Genomic DNA, 23,188 nt, shown 5'->3' with positions numbered 1-23,188 from the left:
AATTATCTTCAGGAGAATCCTGGAGCAGATTAGCCCCTAAATGTGTTCAGTTTCAGCAAAACCTCAGAGGACGCCCTAGTATGGTCCTCCCTGGTTGGGGAGGGGAGCCAGCCTCTCCCGGGTGAATTCACCCTTGGGGTCGCATTCTAGATCCTCCAGGTGTCCAAATTTCTGTTTCTCTCAGATAGACCTGGAGTGACATTGGGCCTGCAAGGTTTTCCTCAGAGCCTCAAATGGTCCAAACACAAGAAGAGGCTTCACAGGCCAGCTCCTGAAGCACGTAGAGGAGTTGTAACTGGCCTGGGCCACTCTCTCGGTTCATTGGAGAGGAGAAAGAAACGCTACAGTCAACAACTCACATTTGGAAATAACTATAGAGTCCAAGGGGCTTCCCAGGCGGTGCTAGAGGTAAGGAACCCACCTGTCAAGGCAGGAGACATGAGAGACGTGGGTTTGATCCCTGGGTCAGGAAGATCCCCTGGAGAAAGGCATGGCAACCCACTCCAGTATTCTTGCCTGGAGAATTCCCATGGGCAGAGGAGCCTGGCGACTGAGCTACTAAGCACAGCACACACATAGAATCCAAGGGGACATCAAGCCCACAGCCCTTCTGAGGGACGATCACATCCTTCCCTCTGCTTGGGTGAGAAGCTCAGAATAAAGCATTATTCTAAAGTAAAGCACAGGAGATGGTGCATGAGGTGAGGAGTGTCCCAGGCAAAGAACCCAGAGACCAGTCAGCAGGCCTGAGCTCTGTCACCAACCCAGGGAGGGCGCTGAGGAAGGCTCCACATCCCTGGGGCTCTGAGTCTGTGGTGAGGGAGCTGGGCTGATGTCCCTCAGGCCCCTCCTGAGTTCTAGCCCCTCATTCTGGGCTCCAACTCTCTCCTCCGTCCCTGGATTCACTGCCTCAGACCCCAGGAACCAGAGCCCCAGCTACCTGCCTGTGTGTCGGGGCAGAGCTGCCTAGGGCAGGGTCATGCCTTCATTCACTTTGTACATCTTCTCCCAGAACACACAGCCCCACATTCTGCTCACACCCCTCCCCCTGCCTCCTCCTCCCGTATCTCCAGGGCTGCCTCAGCCAATGCGGGGTCACTCCTGCCTCTGGTCTCACGGGACAGGTGTCCTGTCATATCTGTCCTGCTGAGCCGTGAGGGTCTCTGAAGACTTCCAATACTGGGAATGACCCCAGACTAGGCCAGCTCCCCCCGCAGGTGGGTATGGAGATGTCAAAGCATTGAACCACTATTACAGGCAGTTTAATACAGGCAACGACTTATAAATTCCACAGAAAGGGACCCATATTCTAGGACAGGTCCCCAAGCCTGTCCTGCAAATTGCTCCATTCTCCCAAAGCACATTGGTGATGTTCAGATCGTCTCCTCACCACCAGCCCCCTTCCGCCCTCCCTGGCCTGAATTGATTGGAGCAAAGTAGACAACTGACCTGAGCTGGACCAATCAATTCCTTGTCCAGGAAACTAAAACTGTGCTAAGAGACTCAGCCCAGCTGTGGCTGGTGTGTGTTAGCCGCTCAGTTATGTCATAACTCTTTGAGACCCCATCGACTGCAGCCCGCCAGGCTCCTCTGTCCGTGGAATTCTCCAGGCAAGAATATTGGAGTGGAGTTGCCATTTCCATCTCCAGGGGATCTTCCTGACCCAGGGATTGAACCTGGGTCTCCTGCATTGCAGGCCGATTCTTTTACCACTGAACCACCCGGGGAAGCTTCCCAGTCAACAAATCCTGAGGCTGTGGCCAGCCATTTTCTACCTGATGCAAAGAAAGTCAGTTTTCAGGGAAAGAGAGAGAAATGAATGAAGCAGAAATATAAAGAGGGCTCAAAAAATGGGAGTGGGGGACAATCTCAGGGGCAACCCTGTCCCTGGTCAGTTCACGGTCAAGAGCTGGCAAAGAGCAGCTTTACGTGTTTTCACGATCCAGTGCCCATCGCCTTCCAAATTAAGCCTTTGTTTCCTTCGGAGGAGTGACCTCTCTCCACTGTGAGTCACTGCAGGGATAAGTCATTCCAGGCACGGTCTCACTGAGTTAGTAGGGGAACAAGATCCTTCTGCCCAGCCCAGGGATCTCCGCTTACAGGCTTTATGTCCGGAGCTGAACAAACACAATGGCAAGTGGGTGACCAGGGACGGTTCACCCCTGTTGATTGAACAGCTGCTGCCTGCCCAAGCTGTTGGTGCTCAGCCCTCCTCCTTTTGTCTTTCCAGGCACCCTGGGGTCTCACCCTATCTGCAATCGGCCATGTGTGCGTCCCCATCACTCTTCCTTTACACTTCTTTTCATTTCTTTTAAAACAGGAGTTGCATTCTCTTGTTCACAGGTAAGAAGTCCTGGTTGATATTCACAGTTACATCATATGCTAGGGTTCCATGCGACAGCCGGTATCCATCAGCCTTCAGCGAGATGGTGTGGATTTCCGTTTCTCATGACCAAGAGTCCTTACAGGTTGGGGTGGCTCCTAGACAAGTTGCTTAACTTCTGTAAGCTGGTTTCCTCTTCCTGAAAATGGTGTCACTGATTCCTGCTGTGCAAACTGGAAGGATAAAAGAGCAACAATAATGAGGTCACAGAGGATAATTTTTAGCTAGTGCTTAAAATGTTCCATTACCTGTCCAAAGAGCCTACATAGAGTAACTCATTCACAACAACTCTATGAAGTAAACCCTTTTACTCATTTTAAAGGTTAGGAAACTGTGAATCAGAGAGGCTAAGTAATTTCCCCAAAGCTGCACAGCTAACAAGGGCCAGAGGGCCTCATACTTGTTTTGTTGTGTGGTAGCTGTTATGTGTGTTAATCAAAGGATTTTAATGAGTCCCACAAAGTCAGCGAATGATTTAGGTAGCATTCCACATGCAAGGAAGGGTTGTGCAGGTCTCTACCCAAGGCAGCTGCAAAATTCGAAACAACAGTCTGTCTCTCTGTCCATTCACACAATCCTCCCAGTGACCTCACCACTCCTATGGCTTCAATTGGACTCTCTAACTGCGCCCCCCCACCCCACCCCAGATGTCTGTCAGGCACTTCTGCCTCAGCGGCCCATGGGTGGCCCAAACTCAGCACAGCCAATGACAAACATTGCATTTTCACCCCAAGCCTATTCTGCCTGCAGAGCTTCCTGCTTCACTGAATGGTGTCGCCATCTGTAAAGCTTCCTAAACCACCTGCCCAGGGCTCACTTCTCTTCCTCCCTCATCCCAAATCCATTCAGTCCATCTTGAAACCCGGTGCATCCTGCCTGGATAATCCTCATCTCCCCGCTCCCTACAGCAGCCCACCTTCACTCTTGCCTATCACATGATTGTTGGTCGCCAATCTCCTCCTCCCCCTCCAGGCTCATCCTACATCACAACCAAAGTGATACATTTAGAAGACAAATCTGGGACCTCCCTGGTGGTCCAGTGGTTAAGAATTTGCCTGCCAAGGCAGAGGACACAGATTCGATCCCTGGTCCAGGAAGATTCCACATGCCAAGGGACACTGGAGCCTCTGTGCTACAGCTATTGAGCCTGCACACCGCAACTATAGAGTAGCCCCTGCTCACCACAACCAGAGAAAGCCCGCTTGCAGTGACAAAGACCCAGTGCAGCCATAAATAAATAAATAAGTAAAACTTAAAAATAACAACAAAGCATAAAGAAAGCACAAATCTGGTCAGTTGCTGCTCTGCCTAATTTTTAGTGGCTTCCCCTTGACCCCAAGATAAAGTCCAAACCTCTTTTTATGGTCTATGGGACTTCCTGATCTAACCCCTGCCTACTTCTCCATTGTAAACTTTGAGATTTTCCCTCCAACACTTCCTGCTTCAGACATGCTAAACTTTCCCCTGGGATTTTCACCATTCACTCACTTATAATTCAACAGATTTACTGAACTTTTGCCATGAGCCAAGCACTGGAAGGTCAATAAGATAAACGTGATTTTTGTTCTCAAGAGGCTTGTGCTGGTCTGGTTGATTTCTTTTCATGATTGAGATCTCAGCTTTCCCCCCACCTCTCCTGGTAGTGCCACATGGCTTGTGGGATCTTACTTCCTTGACCTTGAAGTCCTAACCGCTGGACCCCCAGGTAATTCCCTGAAATCAGTTTTTACATGAATTCCTTCACGAAATGCCCCCTCTCCCCTAACTAGGGTAAGTCCCTTAATGTGTGTCCCTGGGTTACCTTATTCTCTGTTTAACATGCACCACACCTTACTATTGTTTAACCTCTCTCTTTCCTTCAATACTGTCAACCCCATGGGGATGGGCACTGGCTCTCTTGCTTACCTCTGTAACCCCAAGCCTGGTACATAATAGACTCAAAAATAGCTGATAAATGAGTGAATACATGAGTGAATAGCATTATACTCAGCAAATACTCATACTTCTGATTTTCCTACAAGATTGTAAGCCTTTTTTTTTTAAATAGGACAGACCATGCCATGTTTATATTTTTCTCCCAATCGCTTCTACATTAGTGCTCAAGGAGTTTTGGTTGAATGGATGAACAAGAGTATCTTCATGTAGGAAAATGAGAGTTAAAAAGGATGGTCCAAGCAGGAAGGCAACATCTTTAGGAAAATGAAGAGTGTGGGGACCTCTAACTTACAATCACATGATCTGATTGTTCTCCAAAGGGGCATGGAGTTCTTTGCCTCTCAGTGCTTGCTGTATGGTGGGTTCACATGGTAAGGTTGACAAAATACTGATGCCTGGGCCCCTCCTGCAGAGATTCCAATTCAATGAGTCTGGGCTGAAGCTAAGCAATGGAAGAAAAAAATTTCTTTTAAGTTTCCCAAGTGATTCTAATATATAGTTTGGGATGGACAAGTTTGCGGGGCCCCCTGGAATCTTCGGCCGGATCTCAGTCTGCAGGTAAATAGATAATCTGTCAGGGACCCCTGGGATTGGATGTGGGCCAAGACTTATGACATAATCAGAGGTGAAACCAAGGGAATGAAAACACGAGGAACAGTTCAGGACCAATTATTAGTCATTCCTTCTAGATACACTCTTATTGATGAATGAGGGAATGAGGGAATGAAAGAAATGAGCGGGCAAGTGTAGGTCCTTCAAACTGCTGTGAACTCACTGGAAGTAGCTTTCTTTATGGACATGGAGCTGCTAACTACTCACAGGCAATTAGGAAAAAAAAAAACTAAAAAAATTAAACAGTATTAAGCTGGTAGAAGCTTCTGATATCATAGACCCCCAGGGGGCTGCAGGGCCATCCACTCAATCCCTATTGACCCATGCAGCAAACATTTACTGAGCATGTACTGTGTGCCAAGCACAGTTCTAGATGCTAGGAAGGATACAACTTGTTTGGAGCTGAACTGTTTCCACCCCAGATTCACATACTGAAGTCCTAACCCTCAGCATCTTACAGTGTGACTGTATTTGGATGTAGGATTTCTTAAGAGGTAACTGAATAAAAATGACGTCATTAGGCTTATCTTATTCCAATATAACTGGTGCCCTTATATGAAGAGGAAATTTGGACACAGACATAGAGGGAAGACCATATAAAGACAGAAGTAGAAAATGGCCATCTATAAACAAAGGAGAGAGGCCTTAGAAGAGACCAAAGTGCTGACACCTTGATCTCAGATCTCCAGCCTCTAGAATTTTGAGAAAATTCGTATGCGTGGGCATGCTCAGTTGTGTCAACTCTTTGCAACCCCATGGACTGTAGCCCTCCAGGCTGCTCAATCACTTTCTCCAGGAAAGTGAATTCTCCAGGAAAGAATCCTGGAATGGGTTGCCACTTCCTTCTCTAGGGGATCTCCCTGACCCAGGGATGGAACTGTGTCTCCGGTGTCTCCTGCATTGGCAGGCAGATTCTTTACCACTGAGCCACCTGGGAAAGCCCTGTAAGAAAACAAAGGTCTATTATTTAAGCCATCCAATCTGTGGCACTTTTTTTTGCAGCCCTAGAAGACTAATACTGTAGCTGCAAAAGAGACCAAGTCCCTGTTTTCCAATGCATATATCCACCAAGCATTCATTTTTCAAAGGGCTATGTGCATACTTTAGGGGTATTTTTCTATTGCTATTTTTCAAGGCCTTATGGTCAATAGTTGCATTTAATAAAATCCACATTCATTGAAAGAGCTCCTTGATTCTAAGTGGCATTTTGTCATTATATATATTTTGTACTAGATAAATTCTCAGTTGAGTATTAGCGTGTCTTTAACACCTGTCTAACACTGGCTAATCTCTCTTGTATACAAAAAGCCTCAGGCTCAGAACTGTCCCCAATCAGGAATATCTGGCTAGAACTGAATGGCATCACTGTTTTATTTTTTCTATTATATGTATTTGCACAGGTACTTGTATTTAATAGCAAGTTTTAATGGCTTTCCCTTTGTAGTAATTATAGGGTGTTTTAATTTCAGATACATTTTTACGGCAAAAATCAAGTGATTATACTTTAAGAATGAATATTCAACAAATAATGGTAATGTCATTTATATATAAGGTAAAAGCCATGATATGTGTGTGTGTTCAGTTACTCAGTGATGTCCAGCTTTTTGTGGCCCCATGGACTGTAGCTTTCCAGGCTCCTCTGTCCATCGGATTTCCCAAGCAAGAATACTGGAGCAAGTGGCCATTTCCTTCTTCAGGGGGTCTTCCTCATCCAGGGATCTAATCCGCATCTCATCTCTTGCATCTCCTCAATTGGCAGGCAGATTCTTGACCTCTGACTAAACCACTTGGGAAGATCTAAAACTCATGGTATGGTATGCAAATGACAAAAGATTGGTAAACACTGAATGAGGTGATTTCATAGAGATAGATAGCTTTATTATTATCATTCATTCTCTCACTTTTTCATTGCATCAATACTGATCACTTCATGGCAAATAGATGGGGAAACAATGGAAACAGTGAGAGACTTTATTTTCTTGGGCTCCAAAATCACTGCAGATAGTGACTGTAGCCATGAAATTAAAAGACACTTGCTCCTTGGAAGAAAAGCTATTTAATACAATAGGCAGTGTGTTAAAAAGCAGAGACATTACTTTGCAGACAAAGGTCCATATAGTCAAAGCTATGGTTTTTTCCAGTAGTCATGTGTGGATACGAGAAGTAGACCATAAAGCTGAGCACCAAAGAATGATGCTTTTGAACTGTGGTGTTGGGGAAGACTCGTGAGAGTCACTTGGACTGCAAGGAGATCAAACCAGTCAATATTAAAGGAAATCAATGCTGGGTATTCATGGGAGGGACTGATGCTGAGGATGAAGCTCCGATACTTTGGCCACGTGATGCAAAGAGATGACCCATTGGAAAAGACCCTGATACTGGGAAAGACTGAAAGCAGGAGAAGAAGGGGATGACAGAGGGTGAGATGATTGGATGGCATCACTGACTCAGTGGACAAGCTCCAGGTTTGAGCAAAAGCTCCGGGAGATGGTGAAGGACACGGAAGCCTGGCATGCTGCAGTCCATGGGGTCTCCAAGAGTCAGATACAACTGAGAGACTGAACAATAATAACAACACTGATTGAGCACATACTAGCTTCCAGGCATCGTACTAAGCAGTTTCTCATAAAATAGCTTATTTAACTGCAGAAATATCGAGAAGACAGAAACCATGTCTGTCCCGTTCATTGACGCACATCCAGCACCAGTGCAGGGAAAAAGCACTAAAACCTTTTCCTTGGAACGATACATGTGCATTTTTGAGTCAAGATTCGACCTACTAAAGGATGAATATTCAAACCCAAAGTGCCTACCACTAAGAATTAGTTGGAATGAAGGGCCAGTTTCTGATTTTCTCTACTCCCTCGGTCTATATTCTCTTTCGAAAGAATTATTGTTGTGAGACTATGGTGCTTTCTTGAGACATTAGGTGAGCTGCCCTATAACCTGAAATGGGCCTCTCTTCCCATATCCATAATCCACCATCTATCATCCATCCATCCAATGAAGAACCTCTGAAAAAAACAAGAAACCTATATCTGTCTCTGAAGAGAACTTGATTAGCATCTGCGAAGCAATTAATTGAATTCCATTAAGTGCTGGGCCCTGGGGAGGAGTGAAACTGGCTATCATGACCCTTTTTTCCACCTTCAGGGAGCAGTCCAGTCACCCTCCCCCTCTACCCTTCATGGTGATGCTCCAGGTCATTTGGAGTAAGTTGAATTTTGTGGTTATCTTCTATATTTGGAAAGCACAAAACCAAATAATTCATCTTCATAAAATTTCTAATCCAACTGTCTAAAAACTTTTTAAAGTATGAGTCTCTGTAGAACATTCACACTCAGTGCATACATACATTCATTCAAAAAATATTTATGCGCCCCTGCCATAGACCAGGAACCATCCAGTGTGAGAGCACAGAGGGGTAACAGGACAGATGGGATCCTTGTTCCACTGGAGTTTACATTCTGGGTGGGGAAATGACCTTAAGCTAGGAGATACTTCAGCAAACAAGGTAAGTTTAGATAAGACGTTAAGTGCTGTAATACATATGAAAATAGATCAGACTGCCGTGTCAGGATCATGGGGTGGACAGTGCCTAGGGTGGGACACCCATGAAAGGTCTCACCGAGGAGGGACATTGGAAGCCATTCCCATCCCCCAGCCCACCCTCTTGGCTCCCAGACATGCCCCTCCCCAGCTGGCAGAATCCTTGTCTCACAGAGCCACTGACAGACTTCCCTGAGGTGGGGAGAAGAAAACAAAACAACCACATTCTTTGAAGAGGGGTTTGCACAAGCTCGAGTCCTGCTTTCTAGAAGGAAGTTTTTGCAGTACCTGAATTAACACATCTTGCAGTTAACCTGAAGGCTGTCCCACTATGACCCAGAGTGCACATCAGAGACAGGTCATCCACTCTCAGTGGGGTGGGTTGTTTTATTTCCCTTTGTTTATCAACCAAGGCTCTGCTCCCCTCCCCGCAACCCAGGAGTTGATAACCAAACAGTGACTAACTCAGCAGAAGGATGGGTTCTACACTCAGTCATCCAGAAACGACCTAGGACCAAGGCTTTTCAGGGCTTCCCTGGTGGCTTAGAGGCTAAAGCGCCTGCCTCCAATGCGAGAGACCCGGGTTCGATCCCTGGGTCGGGAAGATCCCCTGGAGAAGGAAATGGTAACCCACTCCAGTATTCTTGCCCGGAAAATCCCATGGATGGAGAAGCCTGGTAGGCTACAGTCCATGGGGTCGCAAAGAGTCGGACACGACTGAGCGACTTCACTAAGGCTTTTCAGGGCCTGACACTTGGACACAAAGCCTGACACTGACAAGCTATCTCTCAACAATTCCTCCAGGGCCAGCAACCATCTCAGTCTGGCTCCAACGTGTAATCTGTGATTCCTCTCATGCCCTCTGCCTGCCAACCCTCCCAGGAAGGTCATTTCATTTGCGTCTGGGTACCTGGTCATGCTGCACTCAGCTATTTCATTCAGGTCCCCCTCTTTGTGACCCCATGGACTGTAGCCTGCCGGGCTCCTCAGTCCATGGGATTCTCCAGGCAGGAATACTGGATTGAGTTGCTGTACCCTCCTCCATGGGATCTTCCTGACCCAGGAATCAAACCCATATCTCTGGCATTTCCTGCATTGCAGGCTGGTTCTTTACACACGGAGCCCTTGGGCACCTGGCATTGTCTTTTAAAGGCTGGTTAAAAAGCTTTCTGGAGAAGGCAATGGCAACCCACTCCAGTACTCTTGCCTGGAGAATCCCATGGATGGAGGAGCCTGGTGGGCTACAGTCCATGGGTTTGTGAAGAATCGGACACGACTGAACGACTTCACTTTCACTTTTCACTTTTATTCACTGGAGAAGGAAATGGCAACCCACTCCAGTATTCTTGCCTGGAGAATCCCAGGGACGGAAACCTGGTGGGCTGCCATCTGTGGGGTAGCACATAGTCAGACACGACTGACGCGACTTAGCAGCAGCAGCAAAAAGCTTTCCCCTGCTTCCAGCGAGAATGTTGGAGCAGATTCCTGTTTCACTTCACATGCCTCAGGAATGTGTGTAATCCCATTTAAGATGCTTGACTAAGTCTTTAGAACCCAAATCAAGTTGGGGACTTTTCAGTCCCAAGAGCACGGCCTGTCATGAGATGGAAACATTCCTAACCAAACATTGTCCTGGAGAGAAGTCTGCTTTGACTGGTTTGAAGCATACAGAGACAAGTTCCTGTAAGAAATAGCAGCCGTTCCCACATACGAATTCTTCTAAGCCAACTCAGATCTTTCAGCCAGAGAGAGTGCATGTACTGCTAGACAGACTTGGCCTCTGACAGAATCCAGAGAGAAGGAGCTGTATCATCAGACCTCATTTTGCAACGCTCCCTTCCCAGCTGCCCAGCCATGCAGGTGGAAGAATTTAAGAATCAAATATGGGACTTTCCTGGGGGTCCAGTGGCTAGGACTCTGCACTTCTAATGCAGGGGGCTCAGGTTCGAGGGCTCTGGATCCCATACACTGAAACTAAGAGTCTGCATGCCGCAACTAAAGATCCCACATGTAGTAATAAAAATTGAAGAACTCAAGTGCCACAACTAAGACCCAGGGAAGCCAAATAAGTAAATAGATATTTTGAAAAAATAATTAAGAGAACCGAATGCAGAGCAATTATTGATATGAAAAGTATGCTACAAGTATGCTAAAAGTATGGAACAAGTCCCTCTTGATCTCTCCCTCCAGCAGCACCCATCTACAGAAGCTATGAAGCAAGCAGAGAAGCTGCCAAGGTGACTGGTCTCAACCCTTGCAGAGCCCAGGCCATCTCCCAAAGCCAACCCAAGGAAAGCGCATGGCTTCGAGGTAGCAACCCAAGGCATCAGAGTCCTCATCACAATGTAGAAGGAAAGCAGAGGACCTGCTTTAAGACCACATCTGGGTTAACGTGAAAACTGGTGTATATTTCAACAGGCAAGAATTCACTTGCCAAGTTCTATCAAAGGACTGTTTTTCCTCTGAGAGTACCTGGTGTGATTTGGCATATATGAATACCTGAATAGTTTCCCTCCAAGACTGCTGAGCTGGAACTAAAGGGTCTATAAACTGTGAAATGAGAAAGGGACGTGGTGCAGCTTAATGCTAATGACCACTCAGGTGATGGGGCTGGGCTTCCACATCCTTACAGCTCCTGGAACCAGAATCTGATTAGTAACTCTTTTAAGACTGAATATACAGTCTGCCTCAGATGCTTTCTACATAAAGGGAGTGTTATGGGCTGCCATCAATCTTTCCCTCCTGTTAATCATTCAAGCATGCACATTGTGCCCACAAGGTGACTATTAAGCAATTAACCCTTTAAGGGTATACATATATGTATTTTTAATTTCAAGATTTGGCTGAACTTGAGGATGATCCTCTTTTCCCCTCCTCATCCCCATTCCTTTTAACTAAGGATCTGAATTCATCTATTACAGCAGCGGTCCCCAACCTCAGGGATCTAATGCCTGATGATCTGAGGTGGAGCTGATGCAATAACAGAAATAAAGTGCACAATAAGTGTAAAGTACTTGAATCAAACCAAACCAACCCATCCGGGACCCATCCCCAAACCAACCCCCCTGCCCCCCAGTGCCCGGTCCATGGAAAAATTATCTTACACAAAGCTGGTCCGTGTGCCAAAAAGTTTCAGTGACTGCTGCAGCATAGTCTGTTAAAGGTGTAAATAAACAAGTTACTAAATAACCTGGTGGTAAAAGCCAGGGAAATTATTTCTATTTTTAAAAAACGTATTTGTATTAGGATCACTGCCCTTGACTACAGAACTAGAAGCAATTATAGACCTGAAATTTCCTTTTCTCCAGTTGTATTGTTTTCATTGCTTCTGGAGTGGAGTAGCTAATCTATTTGCTTCATTGTGCAACCTTGCTTTTCAATTCTGTGCTTTTCTGTGAAAGATGTTGGCAATTTGTATTTTTGCTTATGTGGTGATTTGGGAGATGGGCTCCTGATGGGGAGGAAGGAAAAGTGTGATGTAAAAATTGGTAAAGCATTAGTGATACAAAGCTCTCCTTATAGCTTTCCTTTTAGATTTACTTTACTTTATAGATTTGCAAAATTACTAATAATATGTGTAATCTTTCTCCCAAAACTGGCTTTTTTTTTTTTTTAATGTGTCTGTGTATCTGCTCAGAGTCAGAAGCCAATTAGTCATTTTAGGATTTTCTTTCAATTTTAATACCCACCCACCTCCAATCAATTACCAAAGCTAGGTGATTCCACTTCTGAACTCTCCAGGAGAAGAGCCAGGTGCCCTGCTCTCATTCAGGACCCAGTATTGTCTCCCAGGGCAGCGTGCAGTCCCATAATCAGGCTTCCTAGTGCCAGTCTGGCCTTCCACACACCCAGCCTCCACACTGTGCCAGTATGATACCCTAAGAGCCCAACTTTCCACATCTACAAAGCCCCTCCTCAGAAGAACCCATCCATGATCCTTTCTTGCCTCCCCCAGGCACACTAGGGGCCCTTCTTCAAAATGCCCCTCACCCTGCTCCCTTGTAAGGGCTTTCCTGGCGGCTCAGACCGTGAAGGTGAAGAATCCACCTGCAATGCACGAGGCACAGGTTTGATCCCTGGATTGGGAAGATCCCCTGGAGGAGGGTTTAGCAACCCGTTCCAGTGTCCTTGCCTGGAGAATCCCATGGACAGAGGAGCCTGGCGAGCCGCACAGCCCATGGGGTTGCAGAGTTGGACACGACTGAGAAACTAACATTCCTCCCTTGTAAGGGATTACACTGGAATTTAATTTTGCTTGTAAAACTATCTCCCTCGCTAGACTGTGCACAAAGTTGGAACTGTGATTTTTCCCAGGGTCCCACACAGAAAATGCTTCACAGATGCTCGTAAGGAAGGGAAGAGGGGCGATGGGAAACTTTGAGCTCTGTGTGTTGTGATACCCCAAGAAATGGCTTGTCACCCTGCTCAGCTAATTGCTTAGGATAAAAAGGGACATGACAGAGGAGAGGCCATTGTCTGGCATCCACACTCCGCTCCCATTTGGGGAGAATCTCCGGGCAGCAGGGCCAACTTTTTGCGCACATGACCTGGGCAGTTGTCCAGCACTCCACACTGAGAGGGTCCCTGAAATTGGTTTGATGTTCTATTGTCACTGTGCTGAAATTCTTATTACATTTTTAACAATGATCCCTATGTTTTGTTTTGTACTGGGCTTTGCAAATTATATAGTTGGTCCTGCCTGGTGAGTATGGAGGTCAGGGACAAGGGGCTGGGGGCTCAGATCCTCCTGCTTTTCATCCCCTGGTGAAGAAAGACCAAGCTCCTGTCCTCTGATGCACAGACTCACCAAGCGTTCATTATCATTTTATAGTCTTTCTGCATATCTGTCTTCCTCTATTTTTCAAAGTCATGTAATCATGGATGAATTTAATAAAATACATGTTTACTTGAAAGAGTTCCCTAATTTAAAATGGCATTTTAGCATGAGATGTAGTTTGTACAGAAGAAGGTCACCGTTGGGTTCCAACATATCTTTGCTTTTCTAACACTCACCATGTTCCTTTGTCTAGGATAGAAAAGTGCCTGCAGGCTCAGGCTCTTCCTCCAGTATTAATAGAACTATCTGCTTAGATCTGAATACTTTGGTACTTCCACCCCTGGGAGCCAGGAGCCCAGGGGACACCTCAGCTCCCACCAGGAGATCAAGAGGTGATGAGATTCTCTTGTGGGATGGCCATGACGGTCGATTTCAGTAAAAGAAATAAGGGATATGGGACATCTCTCCCAGCCTTCCCTTCAGCTTCTACCTGTTTTTCCAGCCTGCACTTTCAGGCACCCACTAATTGTGAGAGTCCCCACCGACACCAATTGATTCTCTTTTCACTGAGGCAGTGAGGTTGTGTTGCTACTAGTTGAAACGGGGAGACTTCTTCCTAAAGAACCATAAATATTCAACCACTTTTGCTAAAGCCTGTTTTTCTTTTCACCCACTCACACTCCCAACATCAGACATAGGGACATTTGATGATAGACAGCACACCTGCCTCCAGAGCCTCGGCCCTATCCCCAGGCCCACAGGTGGGGCACTTTGCCATTTGATGGAATTCAGTATTGTTGGTTTTGCATTCACCTCTTCCTCCCCCTGCTTTCCTGAGTAATAACATCTAAGGATTATTTAGTCTGACCAGGTACTCAGTCAGCCCTGAACCCTCTGTGTATCCTGAGAGCAGTATCTTGAAGCAATTGTGAGCTGAGAGTCTGACTCCAGACTGTTGGATTAGAACCACAGATGTGAGATATAAACAAGAAAAAGTACCCATCTCCAGCACCAGTGTGAAGTTAAATGAGCTGAAGTATATGCTCCACTTAGCCCAGTGCCTGGTAAGCACTGCTTGTGCTTGCTGTTATTGTTAATCCTGCATCATTTAACCCCTACAGCAGCCCAATGAGGGAGGTTTTATTAGTATCATTATCATTCCCATTTTGTAGATGAGAAAACTGAAGGGCAGAGGAATCTAGAAACTTGCCCAGAGTGATCCTTTAGTAAGTGGTGAGGCCATCAAAAATGTCCTGAGATGGTCTCAGTCTGGAGCCAAGCTCTCTCGCCACTAAGAACCACCACCTTCCTCAGGGGAACACCTAGCTGACTGTGGACCACTGTGACCCCAGATATTTCTTGCAATCGTATGCCTGGGTCCTATATGCATAAACCTGCCAGCTGATGATAACAGGGCCTACAGAATTGCCTTTGTTTTTCTGACCGCCAATCCCCAGTGTGGTATGGAGGCTGGGGAAGGAGTTCAGAATCGGGTGAAGGTGGAAGTAAAGGGCTGGGCCTGGTGGTATAGGGGCAGTAAGAGATGATGTGGGGGAACAGTATGGCTCCTGGGAGAAATGTGGTGGATCAATACTTCCTGCCTCCGCGTGCGGCTTCCTCCACTGCAGAGGCTGAATGTTAAGGTCTCTAATTCCCAGATGCACTTGGGGTTCCTGCAACCAGAAGGAAGCAGTGAGGGAGAGACCACACCTGGGCTGCTTCCACTGTTTCTGCTGGCAAGTACTGCTGCTTCAGAGTCTGGAATTTCCATGATGTTCTTCCCATCCAGCTGGTAGTGTCCAATTGTAAAAGACAGTAGTGCCCTTTGTTTCCCCGCATGCTGCAGCACGGTTCTCAGAACTATTCCTGAAAGCCCAGTGTGGTCCCTCTAGCCTCTTGAGTAATTCTGTGGTGGTGGTGGTTCAGTTACTAAGCCGTGTCCAACTCTTGGGACCCCATGGGCTGTGGCCTGCCAGGCTCCTCTGTCCATGGGATTCTCTAGGCAAGAATACTGGAGTGGGTAGCCATTTCCTTCTCCAGCACAGTATTAAATCTCCTTCAGACTAAACTCACTAGGGAGCTAGAGTGGATTATGTCTCTGCCATTGCATCCTGACTGATACAGCATCTGAGAAGTGGAAAATTGACCATGACTGAGGGGTGACATGTCTCATTATCAAATATTGTATTTTAAAAAAAAGTATAGAGAAAAATATGACAAACATCTGTATCCACTACCCAGATTAAGAAAAAATTACAGATAAAACTGATGATACCCTGTTTCCCCTTTATCATTTGAAGCCCCTTCTCCTACCCCAAGGACTTAACAGCATGAAATGCCTATATATCTGTTTACCTTTTTACTCCTTAAGTAGCTCTGTGCCAAATATAGCATGATTTTGCATGTATCCTTCCACAACGTTTTTGGTTTTGTTTTTCAACATTAAGTTTTTGAGATTTGCCAGTACTGATACTCGATTGCCTTATTTTATTCTTTTAACGGCTGGATGGTATTTCATCCAGGTTCTGGGAAGATGCTGATGAGTTCACTGACCAAACACGAGGAAATTCCAGCACCTTTGCCAGAAATTCTGGATGAAAGGATTCAGGAGCTTTTATTTCATACATAAAGATATTTCATGTGTGATTTCAGCACAGTTTACTCTGCTATTGATGAGGAACGTAGTTTAACTTTCTAAGGTCTATGGGGGTGGAATTTCAAATGTCTTCAGAGCAAATAGGTTAGAGAAACACACAAAATGCTCTAGGGATAATAGACTAGTGTCCATGAAGACTGAGATGTTTGCCTTTACATCTTAAAGAAGTGCCCTGGCTGAGCTAACCTCACCCCGGGGGAGCAGGATCATCATGGGGGAAGTTCCACTGTTGTGTCCCCAAGACATGCCACAGAGGCTGTCCGTGACGGCCAAGGCCCTGTGGCAGACAGAACCAAACTCGCTACCAGGAAATGAAAATTGGGATCAAAGTGGTAACTGGCCTGTGCAGTCCCTGAAGCCATGTCCCCAGGTTCTGGGAAGATGCTGCTGAGTTCACTGACCAAACACGAGGAAATTCCAGCACCTTTGCCAGAAATTCTGGATGAAAGGATTCAGGAGCTTTTATTCCCCAGGGCTTACAATTGGTTAATTACTCTGTCACCCAAAGTTACTGAATCATAAAAAGTAGACACACGTTTGCTATGATTCAGCTCCAGTCAGCAGAACTGGACCCTGTTGTGGGGAAAAGGGGAAAGAGCAGGCTTTTGCAGTGGATCACACATAGACCCCCCCTTCCTGCCATTTCCTATGTGTGTGAACCTGGACAAACAGCTTCCTGGCATTTATTCACCTTGTCTCTAAAAGTGAGGTGAGAATGAAGTGTTAGTCCCTCAGTTGTGTCCAACTCTTTGGGACCCCATGGACTGTAGCCTGCCAGGCTCCTCTGTCCAAGGAATTCTCCAGACCAGAATACTGGAGCTGTTCCCTTCTCCAGGGGATTGTCCCAAGCCAGGGATCAAACCCAAGTCTCCCACATTGCAGGCAGATTCTTTACCATCTGAGCCACCAGGGAAGCCAAATCTATCTTAACTTCTTTTTCTTTTTCTGGCTGCACTACATTGCTTGAGGGGGTCTTAGTTCTCTTACCAAGCATTGAATCCAGGCTCTTGGCAGTGAGAACAAAGAGCCCTAACCACTGAGACACCAGGGAATTTCCTTCATTTAACTCCTTTAAAAATTTTATGTAGTTCTAAAATCGTTCTGGGTTTCTGTAAATGTCTCAAAACTATGATATATTAGAAACTTGAAAAAATTAAAAAGCTTACCTTAACCATATGATATACCAATCTGCACTTCAGTTCAGTCGCTCAGTCGTGTCCGACTCTTTGTGACCCATGAACTGCAGCACTCCAGGCCTCCCTGTCCATCACCAACTCCCGGAGTTCACCCAAACCCATGTCCATCGAGTCGGTGATGACATCCAAACATCTCATCCTCTGTTGTCCCCTTCTCCTCCTGCCCTCAATCTTTCCCAGCATCAGAGTCTTTTCCAGTGAGTCAGATCTTTGAATCAGGTGGCCAAATTATTGGAGTTTCAGCTTCAACATCAGTCCTTCCAATGAACACTCAGGACTGATCTCCTTTAGGATGGACTGGCTGGATTTCCTTGCTAGCAATCTTCAGTTCAGTTCAGTTCAGTCGCTCAGTCATGTCCAACTCTTTGCAACCCCATGAATCGCAGCACGCCAGGCCTCCCTGTCCATCACCAGCTCCCGGAGTTCACTCAGACTCACGTCGAGTCAGTGATGCCATCCAGCCATCTCATCCTCTGTCATCTCCTTCTCCTCCTGCCCCCAATCCCTCCCAGCATCAGAGTCTTTTCCAATGAGTCAACTCTTCGCATGAGGTTCCAAAGTACTGGAGTTTCAGCTTTAGCATCATTCCTTCCAAAGAACACCCAGGGCTGATCTCCTTTAGAATGGACTGGTTGGATCTCCTTGCAGTCCAAGGGACTTCTCCAGGAGTCTTCTCAGGAGTCTTCTCCAACACCACAGTTCAAAAGCATCAATTCTTTGGTGCTCAGCTTTCTTCACAGTCCAACTCTCACATCCATACATGACCACTGGAAAAACCATAGCCTTGACTAGACGGACCTTAGTCGGCAAAGTAATGTCTCTGCTTTTCAGTATGCTATCTAGGTTGGTCATAACTTTTCTTCTAAGGAGTAAGCGTCTTTTAATCTTACTCCTGGGCAAATATCCAGAAAAGATGAAAACCCTTCTTTGAAAAAATACATACATCCCAGTGTTCATAGAAGCGCTATTTACAATAGCTAAGATGTGGAAACAACTCAAATACCCATCAACAGATGAGTGGTTTAAGATGTAGTATGTAAATACATATACTATTCAGCCATAAAAAAGAATGAAATACTGCTATTTGCAGCAATATGGGTAGACCTAGAGAATATCATACTAAGTGAAGTATGTCAGATAGAGAAAGATAAATATTATATGATATCACTTATTGTGGAATCAGAAAATAATACAGATGAGTCTGTATACAAAACAGAAACAGAGTCACAGTCATAGAAAAGAAGCCTATGGATACCAAAGGGGAAAGTCAGGGGTGAGGGATAAATTGGGATTATGGATAAACAGATAAAACTGCTATATTTTAAATAGACAAGCAACAGGGATATACTGTACAGCACAGGGAACTGTATTCAATATCAAATAATAACTTTTAATGGAAAATAATCTGAAGTATATATGTGTTTATATAATAAGTATTGTTATTTATATTTGGAGAAGACTCTTGAGAGTCCCTTGGACTGCAAGGAGATCCAACCAGTCCATTCTGAAGGAAAGCCCTGGGATTTCTTTGGAGGGAATGATGCTAAAGCTGAAACTCCAGTACTTTGGCCACCTCATACGAAGAATTGATTCATTGGAAAAGACTCTGATGCTGGGAGGGATTGGGGGCAGGAGGAGAAGGGGACGACAGAGGATGAGATGGCTGGATGGCATCACTGACTTGATGGACGTGAATCTGAGTGAACTCCGGGAGTTGGTGATGGACAGGGAGGCCTGGCGTGCTGTGATTCATGGGGTCGCAGAGTCAGACACGACTGAGCAACTGAACTGAACTGAACTGATTATTTATATTTTATGTGTGTGTACTAAATTGCTTCAGTCGTGTTCAGTTCTTTGTGACTGATACAGACCTATGGACTTTAGCCCTCCAGGCTGCTCTGCCCATGGGATTCTCCAAGCAAGAATACTGGAGTGGCTTGCCATTCCCTCCTCCAGGGAATCTTCCTGACCCAGGGGATCGAACCTGCTTCTTTTATGTCTCTTGCATTGGCAGGCAGGTTCTTTACCCCAGTGCCACCTTGGAAGCCCATTTATATTATATATACACATGTATATCAGATTATTATCCATATACTATAGATATATTTATGACCAAAGCATCTAGTTTACACCTAGAAAATTTCACACGTTATGAATATCTTGAACTATATCTAGCCCAAACCTCTCATTCTTCAATCTAAATAACCAAAACAAACTAAACCAAAACATTTATCCTAATTAAAGTATAGGAGATAGAAATTCTAAATATGGCGCTATAGAGAAAGTACCGTAAGGGAACGATGAAAGAAAAAAAATCAAAGTACAAAAAAGCAAAGATTAACCCTTGTACCTTTTGCATAATGAATTAACGAGCAAAAAACTTAACAAAACGAATTTTAGCTAAGTAACCCGAAACCAGACGAGCTACTCATGGACAGTTTATTAGAACCAACTCATCTATGTGGCAAAATAGTGAGAAGATCCATAAGTAGAGGTGACATGCCTAACGAGCCTGGTGATAGCTGGTTGTCCAGAAAATGAATTTTAGTTCAGCTTTAAAGATACCAAAAATATAAATAAATCTCACTGTATCTTTAAAAGTTAGTCTAAAAAGGTACATGCTTCATAGCTTACTAATTAGCCTTACAAGCCTACTCCTTATAAATCAATTCGACGATAACAGCCTCAACTTCTCATTAACTTTCTTCTCCGACTCCTTATCTACACCACTACTAATCCTAACCATACGACTTCTTCCCTTGATACTTATAGCTAGTCAACATCACCTATCAAAAGAAAGTCTAGCCCAAAAAAAACTTTTCATCTCAATACTAATCCTATTACAACTATTCCTGATCATAACATTTACTGCTACAGAACTAATTTTCTTTTATATCATATTTGAAGCAACACTAGTCCCCACACTCATCATTATCACTCTATGAGGAAACCAAACAGAACGCCTAAATGCCGGCCTCTATTTCTTATTTTACACACTAGCAGGATCCCTGCCCTTACTAGTCGCACTAATTCATATTCAAAACACAATAGGATCCCTAAACTTCCTAATTCTTCAATACTGGGCACAACCAATACCCAGCTCCTGATCCAATGCCTCCATATGACTAGCATGCATAATAGCCTTTATAGTAAAAATACCACTATACGGACTTCACCTTTGACTACCCAAAGCCCACGTAGAGGCCCCAATTGCAGGCTCTATGGTTCTTGCAGCAATCATGCTAAAACTAGGAGGACATGGCATAATACGGATTACACTACTCCTAAATCCAATCACCGACTTCATAGCATATCCATTTATCATGTTATCTTTATGAGGCATGATCATAACCAGCTCAATTTGCCTTCGTCAAACAGACCTGAAGTCACTCATCGCATACTCTTCTGTCAGCCATATAGCACTTGTTATCGTCACCATCCTCATCCAAACACCCTGAAGCTACATAGGAGCCACCGCCCTGATAGTCCCCCACGGCCTCACGGCCTCCATACTTTTCTGCCTAGCAAACTCCAACTATGAACGAGTCCACAGCCGTACAATAATTTTAGCCCGTGGTCTACAAACACTTCTTCCATTAATGGCTACCTGATAACTCCTAGCAAGTCTAACTAACCTGGCTCTACCCCCAACAATCAACCTAATCAGGGAACTATTCGTAGTTATATCAACTTTTTCATGATCTAACATCACAATTATTCTAATAGGACTTAACATGGTAATCACTGCTCTATACTCCCTCTACATACTAATCACAACACAACGGGGTAAATACACCCACCACATCAATAACATTTCACCTTCTTTCACAAGAGAAAACGCACTCATATCACTACATATACTACCACTACTACTTCTATCCCTAAACCCGAAAATTATCCTAGGCCCCCTGTACTGTAAATATAGTTTAAAAAAAAGTTAGATTGTGAATCTAACAATAGAAGCCTATCACCTTCTTATTTACCGAAAAAGTGTGCAAGAACTGCTAATTCTATGCTTCCATGTCTAACAACATGGCTTTTTCAAACTTTTAAAGGATGGTAGTTATCCATTGGTCTTAGGAACCAAAAAATTGGTGCAACTCCAAATAAAAGTAATAAACCTATTTTCTTCCCTTGCGCTAACTACCCTAATTCTACTAACCGCGCCCATCATAATAACTAGTCTCAACATCCATAAATCCGCCAATTATCCACTTTATGTAAAAACAACCGTTTCATGTGCCTTTATCACTAGCATAGTTCCCACAATGATATTCATTCACACAGGACAAGAAATAATTATTTCAAACTGACACTGACTATCCATCCAAACCCTTAAAATACCACTCAGCTTCAAATTGGACTATTTCTCGATAATATTTGTCCCAGTAGCATTATTCGTCACATGATCTATCATAGAATTCTCAATATGATATATACACTCAGACCCAAACATCAACCAGTTTTTCAAGTACTTACTCTTATTTCTTATCACAATACTCATCCTCGTCACTGCAAACAACCTCTTTCAACTATTTATCGGCTGAGAAGGAGTTGGAATCATATCATTCTTACTGATCGGATGGTGATATGGACGAACAGACGCAAACACAGCAGCCCTACAAGCAATTCTATATAACCGCATTGGCGACATCGGATTCATCCTGGCAATAGCATGATTCCTAATTAACCTCAACACTTGGGATCTCCAACAAATCTTTATACTAAAGCCAGACAACTCAAATCTACCCTTAATAGGATTAACTCTAGCCGCAACCGGAAAATCCTCACAATTTGGCCTACACCCATGACTGCCCTCCGCAATAGAAGGCCCAACACCCATCTCAGCATTACTCCACTCAAGTACAATAGTAGTAGCAGGTATTTTTCTACGAATTCGCTTTTATCCATTAACAGAAAATAACAAATTCGCCCAATCTATTATACTATGCCTAGGGGCTATTACCACACTATTCACAGCAATATGTGCCCTCACCCAAAATGACATTAAAAAAATTGTCGCCTTCTCCACATCCAGCCAACTCGGCCTTATAATAGTAACAATTGGAATTAACCAACCCTACTTAGCATTTCTCCACATCTGCACCCACACCTTCTTCAAAGCCATGTTATTCATATGCTCCGGTTCTATTATCCACAGCCTAAATGACGAACAAGATATTCGAAAAATAGGAGGCCTATTTAAAGCAATACCATTTACCACAACAGCCCTCATTATTGGCAGTCTTGCACTAACAGGAATACCTTTCCTCACCGGATTCTATTCCAAAGACCTAATTATTGAATCTGCCAACACATCATATACCAACGCCTGAGCCCTCTTAATAACACTAATCGCCACCTCCTTCACAGCCATCGACAGTACCCGTATTATCTTCTTCGCACTCCTAGGACAACCCCGATTCCCAACTCTTATTAATATTAATGAAAACAACCCACTCCTAATTAACTCGATCAAACGCTTACTAATTGGAAGTCTTTTTGCAGGATTTATCATTTCCAACAACATCCCCCCAACAACAATCCCCCAAATAACTATACCCCACTATCTAAAAATAACTGCCCTAGCAGTTACAATCCTAGGCTTTATTCTAGCACTAGAAATTAGCAACATAACCCACTACCTAAAATTCAATCATCCATCAAACATATTCAAATTCTCTAACCTACTAGGATATTATCCCACAATTATACACCGCCTAACCCCCTACATAAATCTAACAATAAGCCAAAAATCAGCATCCTCCCTCCTAGATCTAATCTGACTAGAAACCATCTTACCAAAAACCATTTCACTAACCCAGATAAAAATATCTACCACAATCACAAGCCAAAAAGGCCTAATTAAATTATATTTCCTCTCCTTCCTAGTTACAATTCTCGTCAGCACAATTTTATTTAATTTCCACGAGTAATTTCCATAATTACTACAACACCAATTAATAAAGATCAACCAGTAACAATAACTAATCAAGTACCATAACTGTACAAAGCAGCAATCCCTATAGCCTCCTCACTAAAAAACCCAGAATCCCCTGTATCATAAATAACCCAATCCC

The 23,188-nt window shown here is 44.4% G+C and overlaps 1 pseudogene; it reads left to right on the top strand.

The window, feature by feature from the left end:
* The first annotated feature begins 16,123 nt into the window (after positions 1-16,123).
* On the top strand, positions 16,124-22,922 carry LOC121819784 (NADH-ubiquinone oxidoreductase chain 5-like; annotated as a pseudogene).
* The last annotated feature ends 266 nt before the right edge of the window (positions 22,923-23,188 follow it).

Source organism: Ovis aries, chromosome 6 (genome assembly GCF_016772045.2).
Source record: "Ovis aries strain OAR_USU_Benz2616 breed Rambouillet chromosome 6, ARS-UI_Ramb_v3.0, whole genome shotgun sequence".
NCBI classification, from domain to species: domain Eukaryota; kingdom Metazoa; phylum Chordata; class Mammalia; order Artiodactyla; family Bovidae; genus Ovis; species Ovis aries.
This window is presented reverse-complemented; position numbering and strand designations above follow the sequence as displayed.